Source organism: Mauremys reevesii, linkage group 7 (assembly GCF_016161935.1).
Source record: "Mauremys reevesii isolate NIE-2019 linkage group 7, ASM1616193v1, whole genome shotgun sequence".
In the NCBI taxonomy this organism is placed as follows: Eukaryota; Metazoa; Chordata; order Testudines; family Geoemydidae; genus Mauremys; species Mauremys reevesii.
In genome coordinates this window covers 107,160,650-107,173,339 of record NC_052629.1, presented here as the reverse complement: position 1 = coordinate 107,173,339, position 12,690 = coordinate 107,160,650, and positions in this window count along the sequence as shown.

Here is a 12,690-nt window from a genome sequence, read left to right as displayed (position 1 = left end):
CTTTTCATAAACAAATAATGACATACCAAAAGGTAAATGACTTACGGCTTGTCTATGTTACGAGATATCACACATTTCTCAGGATATCCAATAAGTTATGCAATTACACAACTTTACAACTTGTCAAAGCTCTAAGACCGGATAATACAAAATCAGGCCATTTTGCACAGCCACAGCATGTTAGGGTGAGGGTAACAACAACAACAATAAAAGCCATACACAAATAGGCACCCAAAGGAAGTAGGGGACTAGAAAGGTGGGAGGAGGGAAAAGCAGAGGGGTCAGGTGGAGTGGAAGTTTGGCTTTATTTGAACTACCCCAGCATTCTTTATTCAAATGTATCAAGAAACAGGGTCCAAATCTTTTTGAATTACGTAATTGCTCTCTACATTGATAAGCTGTTCTTTCTTCCACTGAGAATGCAGACAGGTCTGAATACTGCTGCTCTTTTCTGGGCATACGCGTACCCCTCTATTTTTGTAACATCATGCACCAGGGCATCATTGGGGCCTTCAAGCACCAAAGTCTTTGTGGTGGGGTAAACCCGGTGTGGTAGGTACATAACCTAGGATATCATTTTCAGCTGAGGTTTGATTGCTGACCATAGATGACTCGTGCCTCCCTATATTCAGGGGGCACAATCTAAAGGGGAGGACACATGACTGCCCCACATGTTTCCTTTGCCCAGCAACCTCCTGCCCTGTGCCCAGCCCGGGGCTGCTGCGCTCTCCCCACCCAATGTTACCAGCTGCGGGGAGGGAGGGCTCTGTCCTTCTCCCCCTGTGCCTCAGCCCCAGCATGTTCGGCTGCTCTCCCTGGCAGCCGGGCCTGGGCAAGGAGTGGAACAGAGCCACTTTTCATGCAGCTGAAGGCTGCTGCTCCAGGTCGCTGCTCTGTGCAGCGCAGCATCTGCCTGAGACAGCCTGGCTGGGGAGATGGTAGGGGTTGCCCGCTCCATGCCAGGTCCTGGCTGCTGGGGACAGGGGATGAGTGAGCTAGAAATGTGCCAGGGGGGAGAGTGGACTCCGGCTTGCACGGTCCCTGTCCTCAGCAGCTGAGCCCAGGCAGGGGGCGGCCGCCACTGCCACCTCTGCAGCTTGGTTCTCTCAGGCAGCCTCCCTGCTGCACAGAGCATCCACCCACAGCAGCCAGCGGGAGATGTGACTAGTTCCACTCCTTCTACTCCCCGCCCAAGCCCTGCTGGCAGGGACGGGCCGAGGGTGCCGGGGAGCAGGTGCAACAGGAGAATGACAGAGCCCCTCTCCCTCCAACCGCACTGGCAGGCCAAGCAGCAACCTGGGGGGGAGGGCACTTGACCCCACATTACCCCCCCCGCCCCCACGCATTGCCTATGGCTGAGGCCAAGCACTACTTTCAGCCCTGTGTCCACCTCTTTCCACAGCTGTCTGACTGTTGGACAGCCCCACACAGCATATGCATCAGGGTTCCTTTTTCTTTCCTGCAGCGCCAACAACCATCAGAGCCCGAGGCCCCTGTCTCGCACAACCTCTGTAGTGTCCACTACATTTTGAATAGAATCTTTTGCTGTATTAGGTGTAGCCTGAGGTCTGCAGAAGTGTTTTTAACATTCCATAATATGCTCTGCCCCTGGAGTTCTGTTAAGGGCTGTGATAACTCCCCTTCCCACATTTTCACAAAGAGCTCCAGAGTAATGGAGTTCCTCTTTCTCAGTGGACACGGGCCTGGTGAAGTTATGAAGCATTTCCAAATTTCCCTCTGGCAATCCTAGGGCATCCGGACCAAACTGATAACGTTAGCAAGTGTTTGAGTTGTAAGTACTGCCCCTCCACTGAGGGTGGAAGGTCATATCATTGCTTTAGAGCAGTGGTTCTCAACCTGCGGGCCACGTTCGGTGGCCCCATCAGCACACGGCTGCAGCCCATATGACACCCTCAGGGCCATACAGGTATTGTGTCTATTCTGTGGATGCGGCCCACATAACACACAGAGAGCTGCATATGCGGCCCGCAATGGTAAATAGGTTGAGAACCACTGCTTTAGTGTTAGAAGAGACCCAAAGCCCTTATCGCTGACTAACTGGGAAAGCCACATGATGTTGTTGCTCAGTCAGTTCTTCCAAATCAGGCTGTTTCCCAATTTGCAAGTCTGGGTTACTCCAGTTAGGTGCTTTTTCATGATGGTGAGAATGAAAGTGGTACCTCTTCACTAGGATAGCCCAGATACTTTGTGCAGCCATCACTGCAGGCACCTTCTTTTAGTCTGATGGAGACAAATAGGAACCAAGCAGACCCACAGGGAGAACTGGATGTATTAATACCCATTCAATTTCCACCCATGTGGGAATAAGGGTGTTAGCATGCTGGGACCAATTTGACATTTGTGGCATGATAAAAACATATTAGTAATTTTGGAAGTCCCTTGACTATAGGGAGCTGGTGTTTTTTAAGTGATAGTTGTGGACATTGACCAGAGCCCCACAGAAGGGCTCTGATAATGTTACATTTTCTAAATTAAGACAGCAGGATATTATATGTGTGTATTTGTATATATATACCACCTATTTGTATCGCTAGTTATTTGAGAGAGTACAGGATCTGAGTTTATCTTCACTAGTTTATTAAGGTTTCTTGGTACTTTTATACCTAGGAACTTATTTGCGTCAGTTTGTCCTATGGAAATTCCATTAAGAAAAAGCCCCACTACATGACAACAGGGAGATTGCCAATGGTTCCAATTTTTTTCCAGTGTATTTTGTAACCAGGTATTGCTCTGAATTTTTGAATTAGTGATAGGAGAGTTGGAATAGTGGCTTCTGGTTTGTGCATGCACAAAAGGGTGTCTGCACACAACATCAGTTCATACTCCATGGAGCCAAGTTGAATGCCTCAGATATCTGGATGAGTCTGTATAGCTATTGCCAGGGCTCTAGAGCCAAATCAAAAAGTGATGGAGACAACAGGTATCCTTGCCTGGTGCCCAGAAGAGGATGGAGGTATCCCAGGTCACATTGTTGATTGTAATGCAAAAGGATAAGTTAGAATATAGCAGTTGGATCAGGAGTTAAATATGAGTCAAAATCCAAATTCTTGTAGGGTATGAAACATATACCTCCAGCCCACTCTATCAAGCGCCTTTTCTGTCTCTAAGGCTAATATGGCTTATGGTTCAGGGTCATCATATTTCACTGATAAATGCATGTCCCCAAAGTTATACAGTATAAGTTTGGCGCACCAGAGATAACCTAATTCTGTAAGTAAGTTAGTAACTGGATAACTTCATCATTGCAGGTGGGGAAAACATAACAACTGGGAAGTAAACTTGGGATAAAACAGAACAGGTACTCAAGCTATTTAAAGAACAGGTTATTTAAAAAACATTCTGCATCTTGTGGCTTTTGGACCAGATGCACTTCCTCACCTGGAAACTTCATACAATATTTGAGCCCTTGCTGCTTGGCAAGTTTCCTTGATCATTTAAAGGCTGATCTCTGTTTAACCACATCTTTTGCAAAGTCTTGAAAAATCATTATCTTATTTTGTGGCATCCCCCAAAACATTATAGCATTATTATTTCTTTTACGGTAAATCTTAAAAAATTGACAATCTGTGCACAAGGTTTGGCATTTGAGGCTGGGTTCAGAGCCAGGGATCTAGGAGCTAATTCTAAATCAAATTTAAAATCATTTGGCAGACTGAGCACTTCTGAAAGGAGCTGGTGAACTAATTGTAGGGGGTTGCCTTTCTTTGTTCTTTCACATACTCCTATAATTCTCAAATTATTGTGGCGAGACCTTCCCTCAAGGTCTGCTACTTTAGATTTAAGAGAAGCTAAGTTTGTGAGGCTTCTCTGCACCTGGACTGAGAGCCCTTGTACCTGATCTTCCCTCCCATTATATTCTTCCTTCCGCTTCATTCACCCATCTGTCAGTGCTTGTAGAGAGGAGTTAATCAAGGTAACCATCAGTTGTCTTGTGGCCTTGATATCTACTGTGTCTGCAGCAACTTTTTCCAGCATGGTCATCATAGACACAGTGCCCTCAGCAGCCAGCCATCTTGCTCAGGGGGTGGGTGGTCTCTGTTCTCCTTGTTTTTTGGCAACTTGTAGAGCTCCCACTAGACAAACCTTTGCCTGCTGAGATTTTAGGGGTACCTATTCCTTTATTGCAAGGAGGATTGGTCAGGGCCCTGGACTCTGGATGAAAATGGATATTAGCAGATGTCTCAGGAGCTCAAGACATCTGTTCTGCTATTCTGTACAGCACCCCCTGGAAACCAGTAAGAATCAACACATTAATTTCAGGCTTCTTGGGGGCTAATTCTAAATAACTGTGAGAGAAGAAATAATTTTAAAAGTTACAAAAATATATGTTGTTCTTTAATATAAGAAAAGATGAACATATAGTCCAGATCGCTTCAAACAATAGGTGTGTTTGCCTGTTTTTGCAGGAGTAGAGCGCAGAATATGAGACTTATAATACAAAGCCAGGTTCCATCTCACTAATATGTCAGTTTCTCTCATATATTTTCATTTAACTTACGTTAAGAGGGAAGATGCTGTGTGACGATTATAAAGCAAAATGGAAAGAGCTGCTTTCTTCTACTGCTGAACAAGGAACTCCTCTCTCCCACTTCCTTGCTTTCGGCAGAAAACAGTCTTTAAAAGCAATAGGACTGGTACTTTGATGCCCTCACGCCATGGTTGTTATTTTACACCAGTGAAAAGTGGGTGTAAAATGCTACCAGATCAGAATGGTAGTGGTTTACCCTCGCGTTGCTCCGATGTAAATGACTACGAAAGATGCAAGGCAAAGGAGAATCAGGCTCAGTGCTCTAGGACTGATTCAGAGGAACACTTAAGCAAGTCCTTAAATCTCTCTGCAGTCAAGCAGGTGTTTAAATTGCATTAAATCCTATGGGACTCAGTTCCAGAAGGTGCTCAGCACTTTGACTCCAATCCAGCAAAGCACTTAAGTATATGCTCAACTTTAATACAATATGACTCTTCCCATGCTTAAACTGGCACGTGCCTTAGAGCTTTGCTGAACATAGGCCTTATTTAACAGTGCCTTTGAGAGCTGCTCCTTGGAGATGTTGAGTGCTTCGAACAAGGTGCTGAATGTCCTCAACTTCCATGCACTACAGCAGGGATCGGCAACCTTTTAGAAGTGCTGTGCCGAGTCTTCATTTATTCACTCTGATTTAAGGTTTCGTGTGCCAGTAATACATTTTAACATTTTTAGAAGGTCTCTTTCTATAAGTCTATAATATATAACTAAACTATTGCTGTATGTAAGGTAAATAAGGTTTTTAAAATGTTTAAGAAGCTTCACTGAAAATTAAATTAAAATGCAGAGCCTCCCGGACCGGTGGCCAGGACCCAGGCAGTGTGAGTGCCACTGAAAATCAGCTCACGTGCCACCTTCGGCACATGTGCCATAGGTTGCCTACCCCTGCACTACAGTGAGAGCTCTACAACCCTGGGCATCTCACAAAAAGCACTCAGAACCTCGTAGACTGGGCCCTTGGGTAGCAATCAATCCAATTGTTATTGAACTTGGATCCCTGTTGGTTCATATTGGGTTAAAATTGCCATTAATAGATAATTCTGTATTTACTAATTTACCAAATAATTTCTTTTTGATCAGTTCAATCTAATTCTTGAATCAGAGAACTAAATTCAATAGGGAGTTAGGCTACAATTCAGGAAGGGAAAAAATACTCCATGTAGCGGTTTCCACCTTAAAAGATCTGAAACTGTTGCAGCAAGCAAAAGGCCCACGGTCTTTTTATTGTCAGTTTAAAAGATAATCTAGGGTATAATTACCTATGCCAAAGACAATGAAAAGATTTAAGAGCTTTATAGCTAAATGCAAATAAGAACCATAAAACTGCTTACATTTGTCTGTGTGTTTATTTATTTTTTTGGCCTCACACCAACAAGCAAATGCAGAATAGAATTAACTGGATTAGCCTTTATTGTTAAAAATAAAAGGACTGAAATGGTCCTGCCATAAGGGCAGGAGAGTGGACTCGATGACCTCTCGAGGTCCTTTCCAGTCCTAGAATCTATGAAAAAAACGTGAACACGTTCAAGGAACAATGGTGGGTCAAAACAAGCTTTTAAAACCACCAAAAAACTTTTCTTTACTCCCCTCCCTTAAAGTACAATGAAAAGAGAGAGAGAGAGAGTGTGTGTGTGTGTGTGTGTGTGTGTGTGTGTGCGCGCGTATGTGTGAAAAATAGTAGTAAACATTCCCCTGCAAGATTTGCAATCCAACCATTCTGGCCTTGTGTTAGTGGATGAGTACCTGAATGAAATTGACTAGAAACAAAAGTGAAACTGACTAATCCATTTTCATTGCCCAAGCCAAAGAAATGCAAAAGGTAAACAAATGAAGTAACAGTGAAAACTAAATGAGATTTTTATAATTACTTTCAGTTTAATAATCTAAAATTCTATTAAACTACTCTGTAATCTAAACAGGAGTATTTGTGGCACCTTAGAGACTAACAAATTTATTTGAGCATAAGCTTTCCTGGGCTACAGCCCACTTCATCCACAAAAGCTTATGCTCAAATAAATATGTTAGTTTCTAAGTTGCCACAAGTACTCCTGTTCTTTTTGCGGATACAGACTAACAGGGCTGCTACTCTAAAATCTGTAATCTAAGTGTCCTTTTGGTAAGTCTGACTAGCTTTAAATTGCTCAAACCAGCCAAACAGTTGAGCACATACTTAATTTTAAACATGTGAGCAGTCCTATTTACTTCAGCAAGGTTACTCACATGCTCAAGTACTCTGCTGGATCAGGACTCTATAGCAGTGTGGAGTTCTTTTATTTCCTACCATTGTCACATTATCATAGACTACCACTGTTCTTGCCATCTTAATGAAGTTCCAAGACCTTCATCCATCATACTACACTAACTATGCATCCTAATTGCTATTTTTAAAGCTTCTCTGTACTATTACAGATGGGGTTACTTAGGACGAGGTCTACTTCATTATAAGCAGCCTCCTCTGGGCATTTTTCATAGTCTTTCACCCTGATGCTTGCACTTCATTAAAGAACATAAGAATGGCCCTACTGGGTCAGACCAGTATCCTGTCTTCTGGCAGTGGCCAGTGCCAGGTGCCCCAGCAGGAATGAACAGAACAGGTAATCATCAAGTGATCCATCCTCTGTTGCCCATTCCCAGCTTCTGGCAAACAGAAGCTAGGGACACCATCCCTGTCCATCTTGGCTAATAGCCATTGATGGACCTATCCTACATGAACTTATCTAGTTCTTTTTTGAACCCTGTTATGGTCTTGGCCTTCACAACATCCTCTGGCAAGGAGTTCCACAGGTTGACTGTGTGTTGTGTGAAGAAATACTTCCTTTTATTTGTTTTAAACCTGCTGCTTATTAATTTCATTAGGTGACCCCTAGTTTTTGTGTTATGACAAGTAGTAAACAGCTCTTCCTTATCTACTTTCTCTACACCAGTCATGATTTTATAGACCTCAATCATATCTCCCCTTAGCCATCTCTTTTCCAAGCTGAAAAGTCCCAGTCTTATTAATCGCTCCTCATACGGAAGTCGTTCCATACCCCTAATCATTTTTGTTGCCCTTTTTTGAACCTTTTCCAATTCCAATATATCTTTTTTGAGATGGGGCTTACATCCAATAGCATCCCTTCCACTGTTAGGGTGTAAACAGCCACAGAAAAGGCCAAAATAAACTCAGTGGCAGCTGCACTAAGAATACAATAAGTTCTCCAAAGACACCACTGAATGTCCTACTTCCTTCTGGGTGCAATTTAAGAAACTAACATTGTTCTATAAATCTCTGCATGGATCAGGTCTTGGCTGCCTGCGAAACTTTCTCTTAAGTGCAGTCATGCATCATACTATTTGAGATCATCTGGGGGCACTCTTATTAACAATCCATCAACTGGAAAATCTAGGCATTGGGTGTAATCAGTGGGAGGAACTCTTGACTTTGAAATTTACTTCCATCGGTGTCCTGACAAGCCTGAGTCTGTTGATCTTTAGGGTACATTGTAAGGTGCATTTAATCTTTCAGGTTTTTTCCTTAAAGGAGTAATTGGGTTATATAAATGGGTTAATTTGTGAGGTGAATCCATTAGTCTGGTATCAATCAATTTATTTAATATTGCACTTTGATATTTTAATTATTCAGGGATAACTGATGAATGCATTTCATAAATTCAAAATAAGCTGAATAAATGTCACTGGAGCTGGTTGGAACATTTTTTGATGAAACTTTTTTCGCCAAAGCCAAAACATTTTGCAGATTTGTATCCATTTCAGTGGGACGGTTTCTGAAGTCCACGGTGGATTCTTTGGTCATTTCCAGAGAAAAAGAGAGAGACCCAAATCAAAACCCTGATCTCTGCAATCCAAAAACATACATTTCAATGCAATTCCAATTTGGGAAATCTTTTGAAAGGTTTTGTTTTCATTCCAATGCAAAATTAAAACCTTGAAAACTGCTCCAAAACAGAATTGTTGTTTTCTGGCCAGCTCTGAATGGCATTCATACATCCTGGGCGAATGCGATCATACTTTTTATGGAACCACATTACTCAGATTTGATTTTATTGGTAGACTATATCATATAAAGTGCCAGTGGGAGACATGGATGTTAATGGCACCTCCTAGAGGTGCTGCTGTAGTATTCAAACTGTAATAAATGAGAGTTTAAACCTGTATCAACCTTTGTGATGAATCTGACTCTAGCATGTTAATTCACTCACAGCTGATTTTTTGAAACAGAAGAATAATGCAGGGTTCAGAAACAGTTTAAAGAACTCTTTCCTCAAAAGAGTGATAATCCAAAAGCCTGTTGCTATTCACTGTACAAGTCAGTATGTCATCTCTTAAAAAGAGGCTGTTAGAAAATATTCAGGTGTGTTCTCCATCTTGCACATTCCTAAATGGCTTATAATACACGAATCACAGGGTCCTATAGGCACCCACTGAATGTAAAACTTGACACACTTTCTCATTTTCCCATCCACCATACAGATCACCCAGAAGACTAAATATTGGATATGTCAGCTCATGATATTAGTGTAGTTCATCAACTTATGGAGTAAATCTACATCCGTGGAGCTTGAAGAAGGCTATCTGGGAATAGCTGGCATGGCCTCCCTATGCAGACATCCTGTTACACGATCTGCAAAAAGAAAAACCTTTTGATCAGTTGCTGTGAGAACCCTTCCCCTGCACCCAACCCTTTGTCTGTCTTGTCTACTTAATGGTAAATTCTTCGAGGAAAGGTCTGCTTCATATTCTGTGTCTGTATGGGGCCCTGATCTCAGCTGGAGTCCCTAGGCACTACTATAAGACAAATGAACGATAACTTGCATTCTGAATGACTGGAAATAAAACATATGTTAAAAGTTTGGGTGACTTTGACCAGCTGCATATAGTAATTCCCCTGAGGCCACAACAGCTGGTGACTTTGTGTTTCAGGACATATCTTTGTTTTTATGACAATGCTAGAGACAGTTGTAAGCTGATGTCATTGCTGCATGATGACAACTTCCGTGTGTTCCTGGTATTTTGTCTGCCCTGCAATGTTTGATGTGTCATCTTTCCCTCATTTCCTATCCCTTGTTTCTTCTTCTTCTTGGCTTTGGTTCTTTTTCCCTAAATTTTCTCCCAACATAAAGCAGTGGACAAATGGAAAACAGTTTTGTGTGGAGTGATTAATATGGCTTGATACTGACATTACCTTTGTATTTTTTCTTACTTCACTGCAGTTGCTACTGTTCCTTTTTTGTTATCATATGAATTGGGGGTGGGGGAGGAAAGGATGTAAACCTCTCCAGCCCTCTTCCCTACTCCACAAAAGTCTTTCTTTTCATGAGAGGGTCAAAACCAGAATAGAAGGGAGTGCTGTAAATCAGGACTGAGCAGCATTGGCAGAGTTTCATGGGGACCCAGGAGACCATTAGCAAGGGATGCTCAGTATTAAGATTTGAGGAGTGTTGGGAGGAATGCACATGTGACCTAGGATTGAAATACCAGGTGGGACGTTGCAGTTCAGGACTGAGGTTCATTAACAGAACTTTGTTTGTGTGTAGGTAGAGTTAAGGCTTGCCGGACACTTAGTTACACTTGGCCTGACTGAAATCAGGGTGATTGATCCCTTACTTTACTGAAAGGAATACATTAATGCAAATACCTGCCAAAGAACCATTCTAAGTCTCTCGGGTGGTGAGCTGAGATCGTTGACTTTCTGCAGTGCAGAATGCCACAGACTATTTAGAAAGACAGTCCTGAGTTACCGCTGTGTTTTATCAGATATTCTGGGCTTGCTTTTGCTGAAGGTAACAGGGTTAGTTCCTCAGCTCAGTGAAATGCTCAATACATTCTTGAACGCAAAATTCATCTCTTTTCCCCTGTGAGTCAACATGCTTTTCATTATAGACAGCTTACTCAATGTCTTTGCTCCATTTTATACTCTTCTCCTTCTACCCAAGACGAGAGCTAGGAGCTCGACCAGACAAATAAGTCACATTCTCAGCCTTGAAGAATTATCATTCTACACAAAGACAAGAAAAGACAAGTGAAGACGTACAGAAAGGAAGTGGGTAGGGAGAGAGGAAGACGAGGGTTACAATGACAAGATGATGAATTTTCTTTGATGATTCCACACACACAACTTGGCAGTTAGTTATTTTGATCTGTTGTAGGCTTTTAAAATTCTTTTGTAAATAGAATTATGATGACCAGTTACAAAAGGGAGTTTGCACATAATAGCATGTTTTCATTGCTATTCACGAGTAACTGGTCATCATAATTGTTGTGAACAGTGTGGGTATACCTGCACAGCAATTAAACAACTGAGGCTAGCCCATGTCAGCCAACTTTGGGTTGCAGGGCTGTAAAATTGTGGTGTAAATGTTTGGGTTTGGACTGGAGCCTGAGCGCTGGTATCTTTCCCCCATGTGGATCCCTGAGCCTGGGTTCCAGCCTGAGCCCGAATGTCTCTGCTGCAATTAAACAGCCTCTTTGCCTGAGCCCTGCGAGCCCAAATCAGCTGATGTGGGTCAACCACAGTTGTTGAATTGCTGTATGGACATACCCTAGGAGGCCAATAGATTTTGAAGGAAGTTTGAAATATAAAGACAATTAGTGCTTCAGGGAAGCCTAGAATGATGCAAGCATTAGTTCTCAGAAAACTGGTTTTTCCCTTTTGAATTTCTTAGCAAACTTCCACACTGGCAAAGAGCACTCACCATGCACAAAAGGGCTGACAACTGAGTCACCAGACATGTCCTTGACTGTACCTGCACTTACTAAAGTAACTGATGAGTTGCAAACACAGTAATTGGGTAAGATTGGGTTCTTTACTCCAAAACTCAGCCATGGGTGAGCACATCTGGGCATAATGCTTACATTATCCAAAAGGGGCAAGTTTGGTTTAAAAAGTCTTAATATGCATATAGTACATAATCTGCAATATCCCAAATTAGGGTTAATACATTTAATAGTACAATTTGAATATCAGGATTCAAATACTCAGGTATATCACTCCTAAAACTGATATAAGTGAAAGCAAAACAGGCCCTGAGTTGTAAGAGCTGAATCTTGCTACAACTGAAATCAACAGGATCTTGAACTTCAGTGGGGCCTGGAGCTGAACTTTAATTTTTGAGGTAAACAAATGTGCACTTAACTTGATCTTACAAAGAAAGGAATGCGTCTAGAGTAATTGATTTGCTTCCTGCATTTGACACATACGGACACATACATAAGTCCTCACCATACATAAGTCCTTCTCAGCGATGAATCGTTTACTAGAGAGAAAGTGACTACGCTGTCGGTAATTACACTTGTTTTGAGTCAGATGCAGTTATTTAAACTCCGGCTAGCCCCTGTAGCATGTTTATTGTGGCTATACATTAGGTGTGATGTACCGTGTGTGAGATACGTATATGGAGGAAACTAAATGCCCACTTCCTTGGAGTATTTGGATTTGTTTTGGTCTTTATCCAGTGTCATTCTCAGATCAGGCCTCCTTCCACAGCAAGTCCTTCCCTTAACTCAGTAACCCGCTTATCTTATGAGGCTTGGTGTAGGTGTTGTAAACTTTGCCTATTACAACAGTTAAAAAACCCAAACTGGTGTTGGCAGCTGTGTTCTCCATTTCCTGTTCAGGCAGCCGCTGTCTGATTGGAGGAAAACAGTCCTTAAACCTTCTTCAAAACAGGAAACTGCTCTCCCTGCTTCCTGAAGTACAGGAACTGTTTCCCTAGCAACCGCTGGACAAAGAGGACTTCTATTAACCACTGGGGTGCCATAACGGATACTGTAGGAGGTAATAATTTAAACCACAATCCTGCCCTGAAGGGTGGAATGAGCCTTTACTGTGTAGTCTCTACCTCATCATCACAACTCAATGTCCTTTTCTATATAATTTGCTGCATCATTAAATTTGCTGGAGGCTAATTAGAGGATGACTGTCCTAGTTAACTATGTGAAGCATTTTAAAGACACCTTTCACCTTAGTGTCTAAGTGCTGACCCTTTGTCAACTATATCTGGAACATAATTTTATAATACGGTACATCAAACCTCATGGGCAAGATATGATGTTAAATAGCAATATGGTCACAATCTGTGAAGATGTTGGCATAATATTTATTGCGCAGTCTAGGCCGTATACTATACATTTATATATTGTCAATA